Source organism: Coregonus clupeaformis, chromosome 15 (assembly GCF_020615455.1).
Source record: "Coregonus clupeaformis isolate EN_2021a chromosome 15, ASM2061545v1, whole genome shotgun sequence".
Lineage (NCBI taxonomy): Eukaryota > Metazoa > Chordata > Actinopteri > Salmoniformes > Salmonidae > Coregonus > Coregonus clupeaformis.
This window is the reverse complement of record NC_059206.1, coordinates 54,150,734-54,178,224: the sequence shown is the minus strand read 5'-3', so window position 1 is coordinate 54,178,224 and position 27,491 is coordinate 54,150,734. Positions and strand designations below refer to the sequence as shown.

At 43.3% G+C, this 27,491-nt stretch overlaps 1 pseudogene; it reads right to left on the bottom strand.

Annotated features, from left to right (window-relative positions):
• Positions 1-705: 705 nt before the first annotated feature.
• LOC121583526 lies at positions 706-9,769 on the bottom strand (annotated as a pseudogene).
• Positions 9,770-27,491: the final 17,722 nt, after the last annotated feature.

The window sequence follows — 27,491 nt, the reverse complement described above, 5'->3', positions numbered from 1 at the left end:
ACTTACACATTCATAAGACAATAAAATTTACTTACACATTCATAAGACAAAAAACATTATAACAGTATTTAGGATAAACAGAACACATATATTTCAGTATGACAAACAAAAAAATAATACAAAGCTATTTTTAAGAGTTACAGTTACCATTCATGTAAAATGCCCTTTTGTTTGATATCCACCATGCGTTTTTACAGTACTGGGCCTACAGTATGGTGGCAGTCTATATCTCCACTACACAGTCTATGGCCTAGATTCAATCCGGACCGCGATAGATCCGTGTTATAGTGCGATTGACCTTTAAAGGTATTTCCGATTGAGCAGACATATGCAGCGTTTACTGCGAATGCAGGAATATTGCCTTTAAAAGGTGAGTCTAGCCCTACTGCACAGTCTTTATCTGGTCTGGACTGTTTTTGGACCCTCTACCCTCACAGAGAGGGAGAGCCAAATGCTTGTTTGTGGTTATGGAGTTATTCGGCTAAATATATTATAGGCCTACAATGTCTCTCCATCCTATACACAGGATAGGCCTCCATAGTTTCGCATTGCCATACTACAAAGACTCTTGAATGAGCCGGACATGGAGGTTCAGGGCCCCACACCAAACCTCAACATTCCTCTCCATTGGCCCATTGGCGCCAGATGACGATGGGCTCTTTATGGAGGTGCGGGCAACTATGATCTAAGGACTACTATCTTTTCCTACTCGGCTTTCCTACGGGGGTTATGATTGTTATGAGCAAAAGTACTGGACTTGCTCCTGCTGTGTTCTAGGTTTATTGGGACCACCGCTGCTGGAGACCTTCCCCTTCATCAGACAGCTGCAGACCAGACTGAAGAAGGCATTCCTCATCTCCCTGCTGGCCAGGGTATAGATCACAGGGTTCATGGCTGAGTTGAGCACGGCCAGGGCTATGAAGTAGTCGGCCTTGTAGAGGATGGAGCAGCGGCGGTGTTCATAGGCCACATCGATGAGGAGGAGAGCAAAGATGGGCGTCCAGCAGGTAATGAAGACGCCGACCACGATGATGACGGTGTGGAGGAGGGTCATGGAGTTCTTCAAGTTTGAATGTTTATACACCTGGTCCTCACCAATGTATAGATGCGTATATACAGGATGGACATATCCAGCAGCAGAGCCATGAAGGTGATGATGCAGAAGGCCACATACTTCTTGGTATAGAGCGGTAGGACCATGGAGCAGTCGGCGAGGTTGTCCAAGCAGTTCCACCCCAGGATGGGCAACGCTCCCAGGGATATCGCTATGAGCCAGCAGGTCCCTATGAGCAATAACACCCTGTAATTCTTATTGGTGTTCTATGGCCTCATTTTAATCATAGTCAGATGCCTCTCCATGGCTATAGCCAGGCGACTGAAAGTAAAGGCCCCCAGGGCCACGATTATGCTCCCTTCCCTCACAAACCACAACACTGGGGACAGGTGAAGCGTCTTCTCCCCTGACATGAGGAGGTTGGCGATATAGGCCACCCCAGCGAGAAGGTCACACAACGCCAGGTTAGCAATGAAGAAGTACATGCGTATGTGGAACTTCTGGTTTTTCCATATTGCCACCAGAACAATCAGGTTCTCCAGTACTATGAAGCTACGCATGATGAGGAATACAATGGTTTTAGCGTCCAAGGTGACACCACCATCAGTGCTTTTTCCGTTCTGATGGTTTTCCAGCTTCCCTGTGTAGTTGTAGTGGCTATATTTCTGCAGGTTCAACTCCTCTGTTAGTGTTATTCCACAAATGTCCAGCAGAGGTCAGAAAAGAGGAGTATTTAGTGCCAGGAGGTCCTGTTTTGAGTGAGCAGGTTGTATTACACCTTCTATAACAGAAAGTAATGGACCGGACACATCAAAATGATCTGGATTAATTTATCTTTCTTTTAATAAAAAAAATATTATCTTATCTGGGTAGCATCTATCCTGAATTGACTTTCATTATCTGGAGTTGTTACCCTAGAAAAAATATTAATTGATTTCTTCATGATTTAAATGTACAGGAATACTTTTATTTTTATTTATTTTATTTAACCTTTATTTAACTAGGCAAGTCAGTTAAGAAACAAATTCTTATTTACAATGACGGCCTACCCCAGCCAAACCCTCCCCTAACCCAGACGACACTAAGTGTTCTTAAATTACTTATTTTTTACCACAAATAACATTATGAAAATATAAATGAACAGGCTACAATCAGTTGTACAATCAGATGATCATCTTTACAATGAATTAATGCATTTGCACAGAATCATGGCACATTTCTCAAATAATTGAAATGTATAATTCAGAAAACATTTAAATTAGTCTTAAAATCTCATTTTAAACTCAATGTGTCTATAAATATCTTATACTGGTGGATATTACAGAATAAATGTTCTAACTACCACTGAAACAAAATAATGTACAATCACACACAGACAATCAGTAGACAGGCTACCCACCATACGATGCTCTCTATTTCGGCAATTCCTTACAGCGGTAGACAAAAGTTATTACACTTCATCCAAGCTTCTTTCATGAAATGTCATAGTTTTATATTTCTTAAAGTGGTGGTGATAATTTCTCTTAATTTTGTAAATACTGGAGTACAACATAATAACGGTTCTCCCAACGTTCTTCGTTGAGTCATTTATTATTTTCCAAATAGCTTTACAATAGCTAGACTATACCCCGAAGCACCCCTCGTCTTCCATTTCCGACTAACGGCTGAAGGCACACCCCTCCCTTCTAGAGGGACGGAAGGGAAGACGTGGGAGGGCTGTACTGACAAAGACATTAATTACTCACGAGGTATGTTTCAAAATAATTTGGATCCACATTATAATCTCCATAATCTGTATTTGGTAGTAAAATGTCTCACAGGACTTTTTTAATATATGCTTCCTGTACTCATTTGCGCATTCAACCTAGCCTACTTGTTATAATCATGTTGTAAATTATAATAACCATGTTTTAACTGGGTGCATGTTTCTGAACCCAGAACAGCTGCATATCTTTTACCAAACAGAAAGAACTTGAAAAGGCTTCCACACAAAATCAATGTTATAAACATCATATGGTCTGACTTTAAAATAGCCCTCTGACTGACGCATAAGCGGGTTTAGCTCTGTCTTGTGGTAAAGGCGTGTAGCTCTGGCGAAGGGGAGGGAGTCGCCCTCCCTGGCTGAGAGAGAGAGAGAGACTTTTTGAGGTGGTTCGATTATTTTAAAAAAAATCATGTTTTTGATTTCGGTTTCAATTATTATTATTTTTTAATTAAATGCACTATGCATTATGTGGGTTGAATGCTGTAACAACACAGAATAAAACAATAAAAGTCCCATGATGGTAGGGATTACTACATATCACTTATTAACCATCATTTATTCACATTACTTTACTTTAATAAAATATTTCAGTTGTGTATATTACATTTGATAACTATTATTTCATTCCAAGTCATCATCCCATCTCTATAGCTCTGCTACCTATGCTGTCTGACAAAATCACTATTTTGAAGTTCTTCTAAGTAAATAAGGCATACCCATCATGAGGTTGCTACAACCTAGCCTACAAATGAAAGTTTACAATGTACAGTGCCTTGCAAAAGTATTCATCCCCCTTGGCGTTTTTCCTGTTTTGTTGCATTACAACCTGTAATTTAAATTGATTTTAATTTGGATTTCATGTAATGGACATACACAAAATAGTCCAAATTGGTGAAGTGGAATGAAAAAAAAAACTTGTTTCAAAAAATTCTAGAAAATAAATAACTGAAAAGTGGTGCGTGCATATGTATTCACCCCCTTTGCTATGAAGTCCCTAAATAAGATCTGGTGCAACCAATTACCTTCAGAAGTCACATAATTAGTTAAATAAAGTCGACCTGTGTGCAATCTAAGTGTCACATGATCTGTCACATGATCTCAGTATATATACACCTGTTCTGAAAGGCCCCAGATTCTGCAACGCCACTAAGCAAGGGGCACCACCAAGCAAGTGGCACCATGAAGACCAAGGAGCTCTCCAAACAGGTCAGGGACAAAGTTGTGGAGAAGTACAGATCAGGGTTGGGTTATAAAAAAATATCCAAAACTTTGAACATCCCCCGGAGCACCATTAAATCCATTATTAAAAGATGGAAAGAATATGACACCACAACAAACCTGCCAAGAGAGGGCCGCCCACCAAAACTCACAGACTAGACAAGGAGGGCATTAATCAGAGAGGCAACAAATACACCAAAAATATCCCTGAACGAGCTGCAAAGCTCCACAGCGGAGATTGGAGTATCTGTCCATAGGACCACTTTAAGCCGTACACTCCACAGAGCTGGGCTTTACGGAAGAGAGGCCAGAAAAAAGCCATTGCTTCAAGAAAAAAATAAGTAAACACGTTTGGTGTTCGCCAAAAGGCATGTGGGAGACTCCCCAAACATATGGAAGAAGGTACTCTGGTCAGATGAGACTAAAATTGAGCTTTTTGGCCATCAAGGAAAACACTATGTCTGGCGCAAACCCAACACCTCTCATCGGCCCGAGAACACCATCCCCACAGTGAAGCATGGTGGTGGCAGCATCATGCTGTGGGGATGTTTTTCATCGGCAGGGACTGGGAAACTGGTCAGAATTGAAGGGAAATTCTTGAGGGAAACCTGTTTAAGTCTTCCAGAGATTTGAGACTGGGACGGAGGTCCACCTTCCAGCAGGACAATGACCCTAAGCATACTGCTAAAGCAACATTCGAGTGGTTTAAAGGGAAACATTAAAATCTCTTGAAATGGCCTAGTCAAAGCCCAGACCTCAATCCAATTGAGAATCTGTGGTATGACTTAAAGATTGCTGTACACCAGCGGAACCCATCCAAATTGAAGGAGCTGGAGCAGTTTTGCCTTGAAGAATGGGCAAAAATCCCAGTGGCTAGATGTGCCAAGCTTATAGAGACATACCCCAAGAGACTTGCAGCTGTAATTGCTGCAAAAGGTGGCTCTACAAAGTATTGACTTATACACGCTCAAGTTTTCTGTTTTTTTGTCTTATTTCTTGTTTGTTTCACAATTGTTTTTTATTTTGCATCTTCAAAGTGGTAGGCATGTTGTGTAAATGAAATGATACAAACCCCCCCAAAAATCAATTTAAATTCCAATAGGAAAAATGCCATGGGTGGTGAATACTTTCGCAAGCCGCTGTAGGTGCACAGGTGGAGAGAAATTACAGTAATCAAGGTGAATGACAGTGACACATTCAATACTGCCTTGCACACCCTTGACTGCATCTAGCTGATCTAGGTTGTAATCATAAGTCCAACAGTTGTAAACTAGAGTTTCTATTGGACAAATTCAGGTATGTTTATCCCTGTTTTGTTCCGTTTGCTTCCGTTTATGAAAATTTTTTCAACAGAATCGGCAGAATGAATACACCCCTGATCACACAGAGACACATCCACATATAAACCGCATGATCACTTTGCTCGTTGTATATATAATTCCTTCTCGCATCTACGCTCTCTCCTCCTCTCACCCTTTCCCTTCCTTTGTGGACTTCAGTGCACAATTCAACGGCTGTCACCATATTAACTCCACAGTCAACATAGCTACTAGAACTAACGTGTTAGTAAACCCACTACAAGCATGCAGTACAGTGTACAGCAAGCAGTTTAGCAGTTACACCGGTACCCGCAAAAGCAGTCTCAACGTCAACAGTGAAGAGGTGACTCTGGGATGCTGACCTTCTAGGCAGAGTTGCAAAGAAAAAGCCATATCTCAGACTGGCCAATAAAAATAAAAGATTAAGATGGGCAAAAGAACACAGACACTGGACTTCTTTGCAACTCTGCCTTGAAGGTCAGCATCCCGGAGGGTCTCCAGGAGGAGGGGACAACAGGCCACGCACTGGGGAGCCTTTCCAGGTGAGTAGATGCCCCACTTACCCAGAGCTCTCTGTTGTGCACTTCTGTATACCTGTAAGTTTTCCACAGGTTGCACCTCATTCCCAGCATAAGGCGCTAGTAGATTCAGGCGCAGCTGGGAATTTTGTTGATCTGAAATTTTGTTTAGAGTTAGGATTCCCCTCCTTCCTGTTGACGCTCCATTTCCCGTTCATGCATTAGATAGCCGTCCGTTGGGATCGGGGTTGATTAGGGAGGTCACAGCACCACTTAGGATGTGTACGCAGGGGGGTCATGAGGAAACTATTCAGCTATATCTGATCGACTCTCCTGCGTTTCCGGTGGTGCTGGGAATTCCCTGGTTGAGTAACCATAATCCTTCCATTTCGTGGCAACAGAGGGCTCTCAAGGAGTGGTCTGCCCAGTGTGAGGGGCGATGTCTGGGTGTTTCCATGGGGGCGACCTCGGTGGAGAGTCCAAACCAGGTGCCCGCAATGCACATTCCCCCAGAATATGGGGATTTGGCACTTGTGTTCAGTAAATCGAGGGCGACGCAGTTGCCTCCTCACAGACAGGGGGATTGTGCGATAGACCTCCAGGCAGGAGCAGCGCTTCCGCGGAGCCACGTGTATCCTCTGTCTCAAGAGGAGAAGAGGGCTATGGAGACTTACATAGCCGAATCTCTGAGACAAGGATACATACGGCCCTCCACTTCCCCTGCGTCCTCGAGCTTCTTTTTTGTGAAGAAAAAGGATGGAGGGTTGCGCCCGTGCATTGATTACCGTAGTCTCAATCAGATCACTGTGAAATACAGTTATCCACTCCCTCTGATTGCGACTATGACGGAGTCATTGCACGGAGCGCGTTTCTTCACAAAACTGGATCTCAGGAGCGCATATAACTTGGTGCGCATTAGGGGGGGCGATGAATGGAAGACAGCATTTAGTACCACCTCGGGTCATTACGAGTATCTCGTCATGCCATACGGGTTGATGAATGCTCCCTCAGTCTTCCAATCCTTCGTGGATGAGATCTTCCGGGACATGCAGGGGCAAGCTGTGGTCGTGTACATTGATGACATTCAGGTGTACTCTTCTACCCGAGCCGAGCATGTAGCCCTGGTGCGCCGAGTGTTGAGGAGGCTGTTGGAGCACGACCTGTATGTCAAGGCAGAGAAATGTCTGTTTTTCCAGGAGTCGGTCTCCTTTTTGGGTTATCGGTTGTCCGCGTCAGGGGTGAAGATGGAGGTGGACCGTGTGTCAGCCGTGCGTAATTGGCAAACCCCAACCACTGTTAAAGAGGTGCAGCAGTTCTTGGGTTTTGCGAATTACTACCGGAGGTTTATCTGGGGTTTTGGACAGGTGGCAGCTCCCATAACGTCTCTTCTGAAGGGGGGTCCGGTGCGCTTGCAGTGGTCAGCTGAGGCGGACAGGGATTTTGGGAGACTGAAGGGCCTGTTTACTTCGGCTCCGGTGCTGGCGCATCCGGATCCCGCCTTACCATTTCAGGTAGAGGTGGACGCGTCTGAGGCCGGTATAGGGGCCGTGCTATCTCAACGGTCCGGCACGCCACCTAAACTCCGCCCCTGTGCTTTTTACTCCAAAAAGCTCAGCCCGGTGGAGCGGAATTATGACGAAGGGGACAGGGAGCTGTTAGCCGTGGTACAGGCCCTAAAGGTGTGGAGGCATTGGCTTGAGGGGGCTCAACACCCTTTCCTCATTTTGACTGACCACCGTAACCTGGAGTACATCCGGGCAGCTAGGAGACTGAACCCTCGCCAGGCTCGGTGGAACATGTTTCTAGCCCGGTTCGTATTTAAAATCACGTACATCCCTGGGTCCCAGAATGGTAAGGCAGACGCCCTGTCCCGGCGGTATGACACAGAGGAGAGGTCCGTTGAGCCCACTCCCATACTACCGGAGTCTTGTCTGGTGGCACCGGTAGTGTGGGAGGTCGATGCTGAAATCGAGCGGGCGTTGCGTACCGACCCTAGCCCTCCACAGTGTCCTGTGGGTCGGACGTACGTTCCGCTCGAGGTTCGGGATCGACTTATTTATTGGGCTCACACGTCACCCTCCTCTGGACATCCAGGTATTGGCCGGACAGTGCACTGCCTTAGCGCTAAGTACTGGTGGCCAACGTTAGCCAGGGATGTGAGGGTTTATGTCTCCTCCTGCTCGGTGTGCGCCCAGTGTAAGGCACCCAGACACCTGCCCAGGGGGAAGTTACAACCCCTGCCCGTTCCACAACGACCCTGGTCTCACCTCTCGGTGGATTTTGTTACAGACCTTCCCCCCTCTCAGGGGAATACCACCATACTGGTCGTTGTGGATCGGTTCTCTAAGGCCTGTCGTCTCCTCCCAATGCCGGGTCTTCCTACTGCCCTACAGACCGCTGAGGCACTATTCACCCACGTCTTCCGGCATTACGGGGTACCCGAGGATATAGTGTCTGATCGAGGTCCCCAGTTCACCTCCTGAGTCTGGAGAGCGTTCATGGAGCGCTTGGGGGTCTCGGTGAGCCTTACCTCGGTGTACCACCCGGAGAGCAATGGGCAGGTAGAACGAGTGAACCAGGATGTGGGTAGGTTTCTGAGGTCGTATTGCCAGGGCCGGCTGGAGGAGTGGGCGAGGTATATTCCCTGGGCAGAGATGGCCCAGAACTCTCTCCGCCACTCCTCCACCAACCTAACCCCTTTCCAATGTGTGTTAGGGTACCAGCCGGTTCTGGCACCATGGCCTCAGAGCCAGATCGAGGCCCCTGCGGTGGATGAGTGGGTAAGGCGCTCGGAGGAGACGTGGAACGCTGCACACGTCCATCTGCAGCGGGCCATCCGTCGACAAAAGGCGAGCGCCGATCTCCACCGCAGTGAGGGGCCGGTGTACGCACCTGGAGATCGAGTCTGGCTCTCGACCAGAAACCTACCCCTCCGCCTGCCCTGCCGGAAGCTGGGTCGGCGGTTTGTGGGGCCTTTTAAAGTCCTGAGGAGATTGAACGAGGTGTGTTACAGGTTACAACTGCCTAATGATTATCGCATTAACCCCTCGTTCCATGTGTCTCTTCTCAGGCCGGTGGTAGCTGGTCCACTCCAGGAAGGTGAGATAGGAGAGACTCCTCCGCCCCCACTGGACATCGAGGGGGCTCCGGCGTACACAGTTCGGTCCATCTTGGACTCGAGACGTCGGATGGGGGGTCTCCAATATCTCGTGGAGTGGGAGGGGTACGGCCCGGAGGAACGGTGCTGGGTGCCGAGGAGGGACATCCTAGACCCGTCTCTCCAGACAGAGAACCACCGTGGTCACCCCACGCGCCCTGCTCCGCGTCCTCCTGGTCGTCCCCGAGGCCGGGGTCGGCGCACGGCTGGAGCCGCGCATCAAGGGGGGGGTACTGTCACGGTTTCGGCCGAGGCTGCTCCTTCTCCTTGCTCGGGCAGGCTTCGGCGGTCGTCGTCCCCGGAGTACTAGCTGCCACCGTTGTATGTTTCGATGTTTGTTTGTTTTTGTCTTCTTTGTACACCTGTTCCCTGTTAGGGTTAATTATGTACCCTATAAGCTTTCCATTTGTTAGGCATGTGTTGTGTGTAATTGTTCCGGCTGTCTGTTGGTGCTGTTCATTTTTGCCTTTCGCTAGTTTATAACCGTCGCACTGTTGTTTCGTGCGCAGTCGGTATTTTTGGTGTTTTACGCACTGTTGCGTAATCGTTCGCCTCCGGGTTTGTTTAGGCCCGTTTTTTTATTTTGTTGTCGTCAGTAAAGTCTGGTTAGACGAAGCTTCAGTGTCCTGCACTTGATTCCCACACCACATCCACATCAGATTCCTGACAGGTCTCTAATGTTGGTTGCACCCGGATGTCTGCCCTCTTAAATCCAGGAATCTGTCCTGGGAGCGGCATTGCGTGGACATCAGTGAAGTTGTTGACATAGTGGACAATTTGCTGAATGTTCTTGTAGGACAGCACCCGTTTGCTGGCTAGACGACCACCACACCTCTTCTTCCTTGGAGCCACACGATGTTCCTTCTAGAACTTGCAGAACACTGCATTCAGCTTGTTGTAGAAATTCTGAAATCAGAAAATACGTTATTTAAAACATGCCTTTAATCTGTGGGAAAGGCACAATGTATTCTCAGCACTTCTATTTCTATTCATGATACAGCCTACTACTCATTCTTTCTTAAATACCTCATGAACTTATTAATACTCTTGCAGCCCCAATAATAACAGAAAACATAAAGTTGTATTACTCTAAAGAAAACGTATGCGTGTAGGAACTTGAATGTTCCTCTGCAGATTTGCTGGCTATCAAGGAAATATGATGTCCTCTGTTTCCTTTCTTTTTGTTTTCTTTTTGAGCTGATGGTTTCCTTGGAGAGGTTCATTGAACCAGCGATCTTGCCAATGAGCACTAGATGTTTTTCATCTGAAAAATAAAATAATATTATATAATTATTTAACATTCAGTCATCGTCATAATCTATTCTAGCCAATACATCAGGGTTCGTCAACTAGGTCAACTAGGTTTTTTCTGAGCTAATAGTCGGCAGGCCAGAACATAATTAATTAGTATATAATATTATCACAATGAATTGGCCTACACTACAAATTGAATGAAATGTTTAACACATCCAATTAGTACATAAAAAATTCAGTGACAATAACATAATAATTTTGATCTGATTATGCTCATAAAATCACCATGTCTCTATTCAAATATCATTTTGTCTGTTTCTCTGTTGATTGGTGGGAAAAACAGGTGTACGTAACCTACTGTAGGCTACACTACTTTTTTGAATGTCAACATTCGTTCAGAACAATTAGCTTGACAGCAAGAGAAAATGTAGCTCTCAAAAAGTGTCAAAAGAAAGGTGGATAAGGAAAATCGAAGTTTCAGGGAAGAATGTACAGAGAGATGTTCGTTCATCTTACCATCTTGTCCCAATGCCAAGCCAGTGTCTCTTATTTGCAATGAAAATGTAGCTGTTTACAAATAATTCAATCCCAGACATCATTATGAATCTAAGCATGGAACTTTCAATGGCCTTCCCGCCCCAGACAGAGGCCCGACGCAGAAACATTAAAGAGTTAACTGCAAGTTACACACACTGCTTTTTTGGCTGACATATTCTGTCACTTAAACAGGTTAAATCTCCAGTTAAAAGGAAGAGGGAAAACAGTCATGGACATGGTGGAAAAACTTGAGACCTTTACTAGGAAGCTTGAGTTGTTGGATTTGGACATGTCATCTGGAAGGCTACTGCAATTCAGCACACTGAAGAAACGACAGGCAGAGGGACCAGGCCGCAGCATTGTCACAGAGGTGATGGAAGAGTTCATCAAGCAGCTGAGGGACAACTTCTCCACCAGATTTGAAGACTACAGCATGTCCAAGGATATCATTGCGTTTGTACGTGATTGTGATGCGTGATTTGAAGGAGTCAGGCGCAGGAGGGTAAATCACAGTATACAGAGTTTATTCCGTAATCCAGCGTAACCAGTCCAGTGCGCAAAACAGGCGCACTGGAACAAACATGCATATGGGGAAAATAACCCGGCAATACAAAATACTGAGCTCAACTGAGCTACTAATCCTCACAATGAACAATCACCACAAGGACAAGGGGGCAGAGGGAACACTTAAACACGTACTAATGAGGGGAATAAGAACCAGTTGTGTGTAATTGACAAGACAAGACAAATGGAATGATGAGATATGGAACGGCAGTGGCTAGAAGGCCGGTGAAGACGAACGCCGAAGCCTGCCCGAACAAGGTGGGGAGGCAGCTTCGGAGGAAGTCGTGACAGTGATCCTCTCACAGTCCGCCCAGGTGGAGAATTCTCTTCCCTTGCTAAGAAACTATACCCTTGCTGGATGAGGCCGCAATTCAAACTGATCTGATTGAATTCCAGACATCTAGCCAAATCAGAGATGCGCTCAGGAGTGCCGAATCCTTGTGTGCGTTTTGGGTGGCATGCTCAGAGGAATACAGCACAATAAAGAAACTAGCATTTTATGTGCTAACAATGTTTGAATCGACTTACACCTGCAAGTCCTAATTTTCCGCTATGAACGCAATATAGACTCACGACAGGAACCTGCTTTCACATAAATCAATCAAGGACTGCATGCGCATCAAAATCACTGTCACGATCGTCATAAGAACCGGACCAAGGCGCAGCGTGATAGGCGTACATCTTTTAATGAGTACTTAACATCCACAACAAAACGATACGTGAAGTCTAAAGGTTCTACACCAAAACAAACCTATACAGAACAAGATCCCACAATAAACTAGTGCCAACCGGCTGCCTAAGTATGGTTCCCAATCAGAGACAACGAGAATCAGCTGCCTCTGATTGGGAACCACCCTGGCCAACATAGAAAACACGAACTAGAACGAAACATAGAAAATACAACATAGACACTACACACCCTGGCTCAACATAAAAGAGTCTCCAGAGCCAGGGCGTGACAATCACACCCATCTCACGCGACATTCACAAGATCGTGTCTGAGGGGAAATGCAACTTTTCCCATTGAGTAAGTCACTTAGTGGCCTATATGACCGTATTTGTGACCGACCGCCTTAATTCGGTCTTATGTAGCAAAATTTGAAATTGTGTTTTTTTACATTGGATAAAAGCAGGGACACAGAGCTACAAAATGGTATATCATACACTGCATTTAAGGGAACAATGGGAAAGTAATTCTGCTTTGAAAGTTGATAAACTTGTAATCTCACTTTTGAGAAAATGGCCTTTGAATGTTTTGGTACCTAGTGAAGAGCTCTTCTTTGTTTACACCCATTCAGCATCGTTCACACCCTCTTAAGCTTTAGCCCCACCCATCTCGTTTCGCACACTTGACGCTCTGGCCGATGAGTAGGGTTGATCCGAGTATTCTGAGCTCACAATGGCAGTCAAGCACCCAAGCTAACTGGTTAACATTGGCTAGCTTGCTATTTACTTTCAGACACAAACTTGGGATTATGGTTCATTGTTTACCTCTGGATAACATAAAAATTGCCTAACCAGCTCTGCTGGCAACAATTTAATTACACTTTTTTGCCGATGTTTACTGACACCAGCCATATTCAACGGGTGTTGTGCATTCGTAAATTAATCAGTTATTCTGCTCTCTGGCATACTCTGACTGAATTTACGAACGCACCTGAAATGGTTACTTGCATAGTGGAGTCTTTTGTTAAGACATGTAGCTAGCTAGCTAAGTCAACAATGAACCTAGCTAGGTAAACAACATGTAACATCATACACGTAACGTTAGCTAGTGAGCCAGCCAGCTAATGTTAGTTTGTTAAACAATGAACCATAGTGCCAACTCATGACGTTACTACCCTGCATGAATCTGCTGGTAGCCAACCAACCAGGTTCAATGTTAGGTAGCTAACATTAAGCTCTAAGTAGCCAAGCAAACGGCTCTGAGATATGAATAATATTACTACACAGATGATACACGGAACGTTAGCTAGCGAGCCAGCCAGCAAACGTTAGCTAGCTAGCTAACAGTACGCTTTAACTTGAAATGAAAACGACTTTCTGACAAAATTAGAAATGTATAATATCTGAAAATGTAGCTAGCTAGGCTATCTTACCCGTATACATGGATGGACGCTTCTCCCTCTCTGTCACGGATGCCATGGTTGCCCTTAGTTTGAAGATGTGATCCGGATACAGGTGTTTTATACAACAGCCTTCTGTGTGTTCTCTTTTTGACTCCCTCTGCATATTTGCAATCAAACGCCAGAAATGTAGCCATCTCCTTAGCTATCTATCTAATTCCACCGTGTAGCTCAGTTGGTAGAGCATGGCACTTGCAACACCAGGGTTGTGGGTTCGATTCCCACGGTGGGCCAGTATGAAAAGAATGTATGCACTCACTAACTGTAAGTTGCTCTGGATAAGAGCGTCTGCTAAATGACATAAAATGTTAAAAAATAAAATAAAAACTTGGTCCTCCAGATAGTGGAGAGCAGCCCTTTTGCAGTTCTACTACGTGATATCCTTTAAAAAAGCAGCGTTAGAAAGGATTACCTACACATACCGGCCAGCTCATGTTATAGACAGAAGCGTGCTACATGGCAGACCAATCCGAACTCATCTCTCGTATGTCCAGCCCATCCATTATCTCAGCCAATCATGGCTAGCAGGAAGGTTCTTATCTTTTTCCATGGCTAAACCATTTAGGCTCGTAATTTAACAATTGTATTCGTATTTACAGATCACATACAAGTTTGTTATTATGGCACATGAAAGTTCACGTTTCAGAAGGCATTTCTGACAAAAAAAACACGTTTTGATAAAATAATAATTTGTAAATCTACCAGTTTGTGCTGAAACAGAGACAAATATGCATATTTAGATGGCTTTCTTTCATTGATCCCTATGTTCTGAACCCGTTTTCTCGATGTATTCTAGTGTCTGTCGACAACATTTTTATTAAAGGTACACCATATTTAAAGGGATGGCTTAAGATACATGTTTTGAAAATCCTATTGAATGCAAACTACACAAGAAAATCTGTTGGCCAGCAAGTGGGAGGGTTTTCAGTGGTTGAATTACATTTATTCAGTGCGTGCAAGGGAACCACACCTGCAAAGCCCATTCTGCACCTGCATAAGGTAAGTCTGAATACCAACTACTGAGAACTGTGTAGGAAAGGCGTGTGTAGGGAAGACGTACATTTCCTAAGTCTGAATCAGGCCCTTGGTGCATTAAACTAGACAAACTCAATCAAGCAGAGATAAAGTATTTGAAATTATTTCAAATAGTATTTGAACCCAGATCTGGTTGCAAGCATGGATGAAAATCATTGAGATGTGCTGTGGTTTACAATGGAGGAGAAGTTATAATAGTTGCAAGCAGGGGCGCAACTTTGGTTTTAGAAGTGGGGGGGACATAATGTTATTATTATTTGTATTTTTTATCCAGTCGGATAAACACTCCAAGCAGCCTACCCAAACGCTCGGAGGCGTCCGCATGGTCCTAAAGCACACCGTTTTCTTGTTTTGTCAAAAATGCAATTTCAGAATGTGTGTGGGGGGGGGGGACATGTCCCCGTCCCCGTCCCCGTCCCCAGTGAAAGTTGCGCCGCTGGTTGTAAGGACAAAAACTCTTGCTGGCGAAATTTGGAACCCTAAGCAAAATATGGAACCTTAACTACGGTGCTGTGTGTTGATACTTTTGTTGGTTGATAGGGGTTGCACCCTCACAAAATATTATTTTGTAGTCAACCATCGCTGTGGTTTCTGGGGTCACATTTTCTTTTCATCTTTATCAGCAATATAATCTTTAGTCTCCACTCCGCTGCAGTGCACTAACTGGCAGAGGTGTGGACTCGAGTCATGTGACTTGGACTCGAGTCAGACTCGAGTCATGAATTTGATGACTTCAGACTCGACTCGACAAAATGTACAAAGACTTGCAACTCGACTTGGACTTTAACATCAATGACTCGTGACTTGACTTGGACTTGCGCCTTATGACTCGAGATGACTTGCTACGAGGACTTGTAATGACTTGCAAAGGCTTGCTAAGAGGACTTGAAATGACTCGAAACTAAAATGTAGGACTTTGGACTCGACTTGAGACTTGATGGCTTTGACTTTTGACTCGACTTGGGACTTGCCTCATCTTTGACTCGACTTGACTCGGGACTCGAGGGCAAAGACTTGAGACTTACTTGTGACTTGCATAACAATGACTTTGTCCCACCTCTGCTAACTGGACTGGAGTTGAGTCTCCTTCTGGATAGTATTTTTTAACCTAAACCTCAGAGCTGCAGCCTCTCATTTAATGTTGTGCAGACCCTTGTCTTTTCTCTCCACAGTAGCAGATTTCACAGCTGTGAATTCTATCCCTCATGCCAGGTTTTCTTCACGCCTTATGGCCTTTTTCCATCACAGCACCAGTGTGTCGCCAATGATTATGTTAATGTAATATCTAGTGTTATTTTTTGGGAACTGTGTTTCCAACAGGAGTGTGAATAAACAACCTCTGCATCATCATGACAGTTGCTTTGTGAGAAGGCGTTAACCATGGAAGTTGTTAACCCATGTTGACAGTTAGCCATTGTTACGTAAATAAAAGCTGAAAAGTACCAGTGGCCTGGCCTTGGCCCCAAGTCAGAGCAGGTCCAATGAGGCCATGGCCGTGTAGGTGGAAACACAAAAGTCTGAGTCTTTTTGCTAAAACACTGGGGTAAGGCCAGGTGGAAATGGGCCATTATTGTGAGTCCCAAATAGCACCCTATTCCCTACTTAGTGCACTATCAGGGCCCATGAGGCTCTGGTCAAAAGTGATGCCTTATCTAGGGCAGGGCAAACTTTTGTTGGCCCGCGGACCAATTTCCAAAAAGTAAATACATTGTCTCAGTCGGGATCTCAACTTACTGTTGAGAGTTAGAATAGTACAGTAGGAATCTACAGTAGGTTACAGGAATCTGTCAACACAAGACACATACTCAGAAATAACATATTTACCAACTGTTGTTGATTTAATCAGTTTTTTTGGGGGGGGGGGTGAACTTTCAAAATGTGTTTCTGCATCAGCAATTTTTCTCTGACAGTCACAGAATTAGCCAATGTCAGCTAAACATTTTTAGATTGGTAAATTAATCTAGCCTAGTGATCATATGGTCGAATTACCGACCAGGGGGCCTCCATTGATTTTGTTAGTCACTCTCACTCATATTAAAACTGCAAACGTTTCTCTCCACCCTATGTTAAATAGGTAGAATTGCAGGAAATCAGATGTAAAACTGCAAATGTTTCTCTCCACCTCAGAGCAAAATGAGTAGAATTGCATGAAATTAATTCTAAAACAACTAAAAATGCTCCGCTGTCAAGCAAGTCCTGTAGGCTCTAGTTTGATCTTATCTTGATTATTTCCCAGTCATATAGTCAGGTGCTGCAAAGAAGGACCTAGAAAAGCTGTAGCTGGCCCAGAACAGAGTGCCACGTCTTGCTCTTCACTGTAATCAGAGGACTCATATCAATACTAAGCATGTCAGTATCTCTTGGCTAAAAGTAGAGGAGAGACTGAAGCATCGCTTCTTGTTTTTATAAGAAACATGAATGTGTTAAAAATTCCAAAATGTTTGCATTGTCAACTTACACACAGTGCTGACACACACACTTACCCCACCAGACATGCCACCAGGGGTCTTTTCACAGTCCCCAAATCAAGAACGAATTCAAGGAAATGTACAGTATTATATAGAGCCATGATTGCATGGAACTCCCTTCCATCTCAGATTTCTCAAGTGAACAGCAAACCTGTTTGTAAAAAACAGATAAAGCGACACCTCACGGCAAACGCCTCTCTCCTATTTGACCTACATTTTGTATGTGTATGTACTGATATGTTTGTGTAACTGATAGCCTAGATGCTACTAAATGTAAATTTAATATATGAAAATATAAATGATGAATCTAGGCCTAGAATAATAGGTCTCTCTGTGGTTTTTTCCCCTCAGTATTGAGTCAGTACAGAACATTTTAGTTATATTTTTCTTGTTTTAAATTTATGTAGTTCTATCCTTGAGCTGTTCATGTCTATTAAGGTAACACTTTACAACATACCCAGCGTCATAACACATTATGACACTGTCATAATATGTCATAACAGCTGACATAACTTGTCATAACCAGACATAATATCGCCATAACTGTCATGACACATATATTTAGACCTGTTATGACATATATTGCGTTATTTTATGGCTGGTTATGACTCCTACAAAAGAGTGTAAAAACTCACAAAACCTACCACACAAGGCAAAACATTCCATTGCACCATAGCCTACTTGTCAACACTATGTTTATGTTATATAACATTTTCTGAAATCTATCATATTAAATGATCATTGTAATTGTGCACACATTGATGTTAGACATGCACCTACCCCAATGCTCTGTTTCTGATGACTTCAGAGGACTTCACACTCTTTTTACTTTTTTTACAGATTACTGACATAAGGGCATGTACGTGATAGGCGTATCTGGCTTATATGATTATGATGGTCATAATACTTCTTGACAGTGTTTCTACCAGTTATAAAATAAAATAAAATATATACATATATATATATATTTGTTTTATTAACAAAAATAAACAACAACAAAGGACTTAAGAAACATACTTTCGGATGAAAGGAAACCTTTTGGCAGGGAAAAAATACATTTCACTGACCAACTCGATTTGGTCTTATGTAGCAACATTTGAAATTATGTTTCTTACATTGGATAAAAGTAGAGATTCAGAGCTACAAAATGGTATACAGTGCCTTGCAAAAGTATTCATCCCCCTTGGCGTTTTTCCTAATTTGTTGCATTACAACCTGTAATTTAAATTGATTTTTATTTGGATTTCATGTAATGGACATACACAAAATAGTCAAAATTGGTGAAGTGAAATTAAAAAATAAAATTATGGAAAAGTGGTGCGGGCATATGTATTCACCCCCTTTGCTATGAAGCCCCTAAATAAGATCTGGTGCAACCAATTACCTTCAGAAGTAACATAATTAGTTAAATAAAGTCTACCTGTGTGCAATCTAAGTGTCACATCATCTGTCACATGATCTCAGTATATATACACCTGTTCTGAAAGGGCCCAGAGTCTGCAACACCACTAAGCAAGGGGCACCACCAAGCAAGCGGCACCATGAAGACCAAGGCGCTCTCCAAACAGGTCAGGGACAAAGTTGTGGAGAAGTACAGATCAGGGTTGGGTTATAAAAAAAGTTTCTGAACATCCCACGGAGCAACATTAAATCCATTATTTAAAAAATGGAAAGAATATGGCACCACAACAAACCTGCCAAGAGAGAGCCACCCACCAAAACTCACGGACCAGGCAAGGAGGGCATTAATCAGAGAGGCAACAAAGAGACCAAAGATAACCCTGAAAGAGCTGCAAAGCTCCACAGCGGAGATTGGAGTATCTTTCCATAGGACCACTTTAAGCCGTACACTCCACAGAGCTGGGCTTTACGGAAGAATGGCCAGAAAAAAGCCATTGATTAAAGAAAGAAATAAGCAAACATGTTAGGTGTTCGCCAAAAGGCATGTGGGAGACTCCCCAAACATATGGAAGGTACTCTGGTCAGATAAGACTAAAACTGATATTTTTGGCCATCAAGAAAAAAGCTATGTCTGGCGCAAACCCAACACCTCTCATCACCCCAAGAACACCATCCCCACAGTGAAGCATGGTGGTGGCAGCATCATGCTGTGGGGATGTTTTTCATCGGCAGGGAAACTGGTCAGAATTGAAGGAATGATGGATGGCGCTAAATACAGTGAAATTCTTGAGGGAAACATGTTTCAGTCTTCCAGAGATTTGAGACTGGGATGGAGGCTCACCTTCCAGCAGGACAATGACCCTAAGCATACTGCTAAAGCAACACTTGAGTGGTTTAAGGGGAAACATTTAAATGTCTTGGAATGGCCTAGTCAAAGCCCAGACCTCAATCCAATAGAGAATCTGTGGTATGACTTAAAGATTGCTGTACACCAATGGAACCCATCCAACTTGAAGGAGCTGGAGCAGTTTTGCTTTGAAGAATGTGCAAAAATCCCAGTGGCTAGATGTGCCAAGCTTATAGAGACATACCACAAGAGACTTGCAGCTGTAATTGCTGCAAAAGGTGGCTCTACAAAGTATTGACTTTGGGGGGGGGGTGAATAGTTTTTTTTGGGGGGGGTGAATAGTTATGCACGCTCAAGTTTTCTGTTTTTTTGTCTTATTTCTTGTTTGTTTCACAATAAAACATATTTTGCATCTTGAAAGTGGTAGGCATGTTGTGTAAATCAAATGATACAAACCCCCCAAAAATCAATTTTAATTCCAGGTTGTAAGGCAACAAAATAGGGAAAATGCCATGGGGGGTGAATACTTTTGCAAGCCACTGTAGGTTACTTCACTCAGTAGCTCAATGGAAGTGGTCTGAGGTGTTGGTAATTCAGTTCCTGTATGTGCACATTATGTATATTGATTTAATCCCTTTAATAAGTACCTACAGTCTCTCAACATATGGGGGATGTCATCGTCTTCCCAGTGTAGTAAAGGTTCTGTATACAGTACCGTTGGGCGTTTGGCTTTTTCTGGTAATTACTAAAAAAAGTTTGTAGATGGTCTATGCTCCCCAAGAACAAAAATATTTAAGGGAATATTGAACACAGAGGCACATTAACTGTACGTGGCCAGGCAGGGCCAGATACTAGAGTGAATCCAACAGAAACAACAGAGAAACCATTAAGTCTCAGGTTTTGTCGCTCACTTTCTCTCCACAAAGAAAAAGCCCAAATTGCAACGTGCTGCAAGTCGTTAGAGATTTCTAGCTCAGCAGCTATGCATTGTCTTGTTCCGAGTCCAGTGGCGGCTCCTGAAAAAATTCTCAGGAGGGGCAATTTTTCTGATGATTTAGGTGACCTACACACATTTTAAAAAAGATATGTCCAGCAACAACATGAAGACAGGGGCAGCATATAAGTCAATACCAGAAGCATTTATTGACTGATCTGGGGAGATGGATTCCAGTTTCTGTGACAGATTATAAATAATCTCTGATGCCTTTGTTATATTAGCTTTTGGTTGAATGTACTGTCGTAGTAAATATATAATGTTATAGCTTGGTCTGACTAAAATCTTGTGCATGACCCATTTTGTGTTGGGCCTTTGTATTCAATACAATGAACAAGAGTCCTATCTTGTCAGCCTTGTCAGCAGGTGGCTAAGGATAACACCCACGCCATAGGTCTCTCAGTTCTTCCAACTCACGAGTTCATGCCCTGAGGACACACACACACACACACCCACACACACACACACACACACACACACATCATCACTGATAAACACACACACACACACACACACATCATCACTGATAACAAACACACACACACACACACACACACACACACACACACACTGATAACAAACACACACACACACAAATCCTCTTCTCTTAGGCTGAACATCTGAAGACAGAGAACCCGACTCAGAGCCAATGCAACAGTGACACTAGCCTGGAGGTGACCTCGCCCAACTCATCAGGACCAATCAGAAGATCAGAACTACTAGATTCAACCTACTTCATTTTATTGTATAAAATGTCAGCACACAATGTTTAGGGGCTCTTCTGATAAACTCCCTACGAGTTTGACGAACGGGTCCGTGCACGCGATTCCAGATATCTTTACCTCTGAATAAACTGCCTTATATTATACAATTATCCACCTTGTCCAAAAGTCTCTACTTGGTCTCCGTTCTCCAGTAAACTTGTTTTATCAACAATAGTAAGGTTCAATGACACAGAAAGCAGTTCAATGTCGGGGTACAGAGTCGCTCTCTTACCAGGATCGCGGTCCGCTCTGACCAGGGTGAAGCCGGCCGGCTCCACCTCTCTGTCCGGGACTCTGTCATCCAGCCAAGTCTCCCAGCTGTATTGGGATTCCGCTGCCAGCAGCGTTTTCATTATTTAGTCCGTTCGTAGCGGGTATGTACACGATCAACAAGATCAGTCCAAAACCGAAGATCAGTCCAAAGCAGAATGTTTGCAGAATGTTTGTAAACTAAGTCTACAAATTAAAAACATAAAATAACGCCACACTGCAGGTCGCAACATAGACGCTGCTAGCCGCCATTGTCTTAGTTACGTTCAACGTTACGTCACGTATGACGAAAGCGCGTAAGTGCATGCCCACAGACACCCATAGAGAATGTATTGAAAGCTTTGAAATGTGAAAAAATAGATTTTACATGACAGGCTATGAGAGACTTCTGGGCGATTTTCAACCTGACTGAAATCGCCCAAAAAACGGGCGGGGCCATTTGAAGCACGACTTTAGCCTGATTTGACATTTAGTGGCTGGCAGATCAGACGTGAACACTGATAACTGCTGTTGCCGTGATATAATTGATTATAAAAAAAATCCCTTCCTTTTCCCGTTTGGCAGTGCGTCGCCCATATCGCCCTATTGAACAAGCCGTCCCTGTCCGAGTCAAAGAGAAAACCCTAAAGAAAAGTGTTGTACAGGAGCATAGGATGGTGCTTGATCTTGCAGTAGACTCTTTCTCATATAAGTTTCTTTAAGTTGATAAGCCAGTAACATCATTAAAACTAACAATATTCAACAACTTTACTTCAACACCATGACATAACATTTCTGTTGACATTTTGACTGTATCCCCTATGACTATGTATGTCCTATAAAGACAGTTATTGTAAATGCTTCAGTAGACATATTTCACTTGTGAGCGAGCTTCTGTTGTCAATAATGAGATCTCCTAAATGTCCAGTTGTTGGATCAATGATCTTAGTTCACTCTATCTGTTCAATTTGGTTTTAATGGACTCTTAAAGTACAAGTTTTAATGGACTTATAAAGTTAGGATACTATGTAGCATGTCATGATTTATCAACAGCAGCTGGTAGCAGTGCTACATAAGCATGGGATGTGGTAATACCAGACATTTCTCATGAAAGTATTTTCATTTATAAGCACAGCATCCTCAACATATTTCCAAGTTGAGAGATGAGAGAGCTTCTGTTGTCTATAATGAAATCTCCTTTATTTGTGCAGACAATATATTTCATTAAAAAAAAAATATTTAACACAAAACAACAACCAACATATTAAACAACAAAAAAACACAAATACAAAAAACACAAATAGAAATACATAGGGAGATTTTTCCCTGATAAATTATATGCTATTTCATGGACATGATATTATTTTATGTGCCGTTAAAGAAGCACAAGAATCGTTCCAATATATTTTTGGAGTCTGTATTATTTTTCTCTAGCCTCTTTGCTAACATGATTTCATATGATGTTGTTTTTATCAATATATTCATCCAATCTGTGAACACTGAGTCATTTGAGCTGTTCCAATGTTTCAGGACCAGCCTTAACACGGACACAATACCTAAACATAATGTTATTTATTCTGTCTGGTTAATCCCTCTTATTTCAGACTTGTCACTCAACAGACACAGTGTGTTGGTGACCTAGGTACAGTACATGACAGTGGCGGTCAGTGCCGTTTAAGATGAGGGAAGATTATTCATTTTTTATGAACATGGCCTTATTTCTATTACAGCATTTTGGATGACTGTCATTCATATTCCATTCACCCAGCTCAATGTAACATTGATAGGTTTAGAATACTACATGATGCTTGAATGTTCCCTGTACCCATCATGAGGTTGCTACAACCTAGCCTATGAATGAAAGTTTACAACGTAGGAGCACAGGTCGAGAGAATTTTGAGTAATCAAGGTGACAGACAGTGACACATTCAATGCCGCTGTCGTGGAAATTCACCAATAAGGACTCAAACTCAATGTAAATGAATCAATCTTTATTATCACGGCTGGAGAGGTTCACAAACTCAATCCAAGCTTGATGAAAACTCTGAAAAGGGCGTTCCCTCTCAGTCCTTATATACACTACCGGTCAAAAGTTTTAGAACACCTACTCATTCAAAGGTTTTTCTTTATTTTTACTATTTTCTACATTGTAGAATAATAGTGAAGACATCAAAACTATGAAATAACACATATGGAATCATGTAGTAACAAAAACATGTTAAACAAATCAAAAATATATTTTATATTTGAGATGCTTCAAATAGCCACCCTTTACCTTGATGACAGCTTTGCACACTCTTGGCATTCTCTCAACCAGCTTCACCTGGAATGCTTTTCCAACAGTCTTGAAGGAGTTCCCACATATGCTGAGCACTTGTTGGCTGCTTTTCCTTCACTCCGCCGTCCGACTCATCCCAAACCATCTCAATTTGGTTGAGGTTGGGGGATTGTGGAGGCCAGGTCATCTGATGCAGCACTCCATCACTCTCCTTCTTGATAAAATAGCCCTTACACAGCCTGGAGGTGTGTTGGGTCATTGTCCTGTTGAAAAACAAATGATAGTCCTACTAAGCCCAAACCAGATAGGATGGCGTATCGCTGCAGAATGCTGTGGTAGCCATGCTGGTTAAGTGTGCCTTGAATTCTAAATAGATCACAGACAGTGTCACCAGCAGAGCACACCCACACCATAACAACTCCTCCTTCATGCTTTACGGTGGGAAATACACATGTGGAGATCATCCGTTCACCCACACCGTGTCTCACAAGTTTGGACTCCAGACCAAAGGACACATTTCCACCGGTCTAATGTCCATTGCTCGTGTTTCTTGGCCCAAGCAAGTCTCTTCATCTTATTGGTCCTTTAGTAAGGACTGTGGGCTCTCCTTCTCCGTAGCCGACGTGAGTAAGACATTTAAGCATGTTAACCCACGCAAGGCTGCCGGCCCAGACGGCATCCCTAGCCGCGTCCTCAGAGCATGCGCAGACCAGCTGGCTGGTGTGTTTATGGACATATTCAGTCTGCTGTCCCCTATCCCAGTCTGCTGTCCTCACATGCTTCAAGATGGCCACCATTGTTCCTGTACCCAAGAAAGCAAAGATAACTGAGCTAAATGACTATCGTGCCGTAGCGCTCACCTCTGTCATCATGAAGTGCTTTGAGAGACGAGTCAAGGATCATATCACCTCTACCTTACCTGTCACCCTAGACCCACTTAAATTTGCTTACCGCCACAATAGATCCACAGAAGATGCAATTGCCATCACACTGCACACTGCCCTATCCGATCACGACAAGAGGAATACCTTTGTAAGAATGCTGTTCATTGACTATAGCTCAGCATTCAACACCATAATACCCTCCAAGCTCATCATTAAGCTTGAGGCCCTGGGTCTGAACCACGCCCTGTGCAACTGGGTCCTGGACTTCCTGACGGGCCGCCTCCAGGTGGTGAAGGTAGGAAACAACATCTCCACTTCGCTGAACCTCAACACTGGCCCCACAAGGGTGCGTGCTCAGCCCCCTCCTGTACTCCCTGTTCACCCTTGACTGCGTGGCCAAGCACGCCTCCAACTCAATCATCAAGTTTGCAGACGACACAACAGCAGTAGGCTTGATTACCAACAATGATGAGACAGCCTACAGGGAGGAGGTGAGGGCTCTGGGAGTGTGGTGCCAGGAAAATAACCTCTCACTCAAAGTCAACAAAACAAAGGAGACTTCAGGAAACAGCAGAGGGTGCACCCCCCTATCCACATCGACGGGACCGCAGCGGAGAAGGTGGAAAGCTTCAAGTTCCTTGGCATACACATCACTGACAAACTGAAAGTGTCCACCCACACAGACAGTATGGCGAAGAAGGCGCAACAGAGCCTCTTCAACCTCAGGAGGCTGAATACATTTTGCTTGGCACCTAAAACCCTCACAAACTTTTACAGATGCACAATTGAGAGCATCCAGTCGGGCTGTATCACCGCCTAGTATGGCAACTGCACCGCCCGCAATCACAGGGCTCTCCAGAGGGTGGTGCGGTCTGCCAGACGCATTACTGGGGGCAAACTACCCGCCCTCCAGGACATCTACAGCACCCGATGTCACAGGAAGGCCAAAAAGATCATCAAGGACATCAACCACCCGAGCCACTGCCTGTTCACCCTGCTATCATCCAGAAGGCTAGGTCAGTACAGGTGCATCAAAGTTGGGACTGAGAGAATGAAAAACAGCTTCTATTTCAAGGCCATCAGACTGTTAAATAGCCATCACTAGCACATTAGAGGCTGCTGCTGCCTATTGAAATCTCTGGCCACTTTAAGAAATGGAACACTACTCACTTTAATAATGTTTACATATCTTGCATTACTCATATTGTATTCTATAATATTCTACTGTATCTTAGTCCATGCCGCTCTGTCATTGCTTGTCCATATATGTATATATTCTTAAATTCCATTCCTTACTTAGATTTGTGTTTATTGGGTATATGTTGTGAAATTGTTAGATATTACTTGTTAGATATTATTGCACTGTTCGAAGCTAGAAGCACAAGCATTTTGCTACACCCGCAATAACATCTGCTAAACACATGTATGTGACAAATAAATTTGATTTGATTAAGTAGTGGTTTCTTTGCAGCAATTTGACCATGAAGGCCTGATTCACACAGTCTCCTCTGAACAGTTGATGTTGAGATGTGTCTGTTACTCTGTGAAGCATTTATTTGCGCTGCAATTTCTGAGGCTGGTAACTCTAATGAACTTATCCTCTGCAGCAGAGGGAACTCTGGGTCTTCCTTTCCTGTGGCGGTCCTCATGAGAGCCAGTTACATCATAGCGCTTGATGGGTTTTGCGACTGCACTTGAAGAAACTTTCAAAGTTCTTTAAATTAAATGTCTTAAAGTAATGATGGACTGTCATTTCTCTTTGCTTATTTTAGCTTTTCTTGCCATAATATGGACTTGGTCTTTACCAAATATCTTCTGTATCCCCCCCCCCCCTACCTTGTCACAACACAACTGATTGGCTCAAACGCATTAAGATGGAAAGAAATTCCACAAATTAACTTTTAAGAAGGCACACCTGTTAATTGAAATGCATTCCAGGTGACTACCTCATGAAGCTGGTTGAGAGGATGCCAAGAGTGTGCAAAGCTGTCATCAAGGCAAACGACGCTGGCCCCCTTTTTCGTGATTACGATGTTGTCTCATCGCTGCAACTCCCCAACGGGCTCGGGAGAGGTGAAGGTCGAGTCCACCACAAGGAGTCACTAGAGTGCGACGAGCCAACTAAAGCCCCGCCGCCCTATGGGACTCTCGGTCACGGCCAGTAATGACACAGCCTGGGATCGAACCCCAGACTGTAGTGACGCCGCAACACTGCGATGCAGTGCCTTAGACCACTCGGGAGGCCCTTACAGCTAATCATTTGATCGCCCATCCAGGGTTTTAACCAAGCTTAGCTCTGATATTTATCACTGACTACTACCAATGTGCTATCGTGAGAATGATTATTGAGAGATCTCTTACCAACTAAATATATTTACTGTTGCTATCGAAATCATTCCAAAGGGTAGGTTTAGCAGAGCAAATTAAATGGAACCATACTTTATAAATTATATATCATCAATGTTTATGCCTATATAGCATTTGCAAAGTCATCAACAGCTATTGTTTTAATTCAACCCAGGGTTCAACGAAAAATAGACAATACATATAGGCCTAGGGTTTCAAGCTATGGTTGATTTCAAATGTCATCTTCAAGTTAATCATTAATATGTTGGATTTACATCTCCATCTCAATCAAAAATCAAAGTAAAAGAATAGGACTAAATGTCATCTAATCAAACTTTAAATGCATTTTTAAAAATGTTTTGCTTTGATTTATTCCTATTCTTTAACTGAGATTATTGGTTGAGATGGAGACATGAATCCAACATATCAAGTAGTAATTTGTAGACAAACTGGAGTAAAAGCCAGACTAAATCAGTGGCACAAAAGGTGCATCTCCTTCAAATGTTGATATTTGGTTGTGTTGACAACCAAAAGCAATTCAGTATCACTTTTGCAACACAGTAAATAGCCTATTAACTTGTCGATAAATTAACAAATGATATGTTGGATGCATGTCTCCAACTAAACCAAAATAAATAATTAAAGAATAGGATCAAACCAGTGGCTCAGATGAAACTATCCAAGTATTAGATATCCTTTGAATATTTATATTT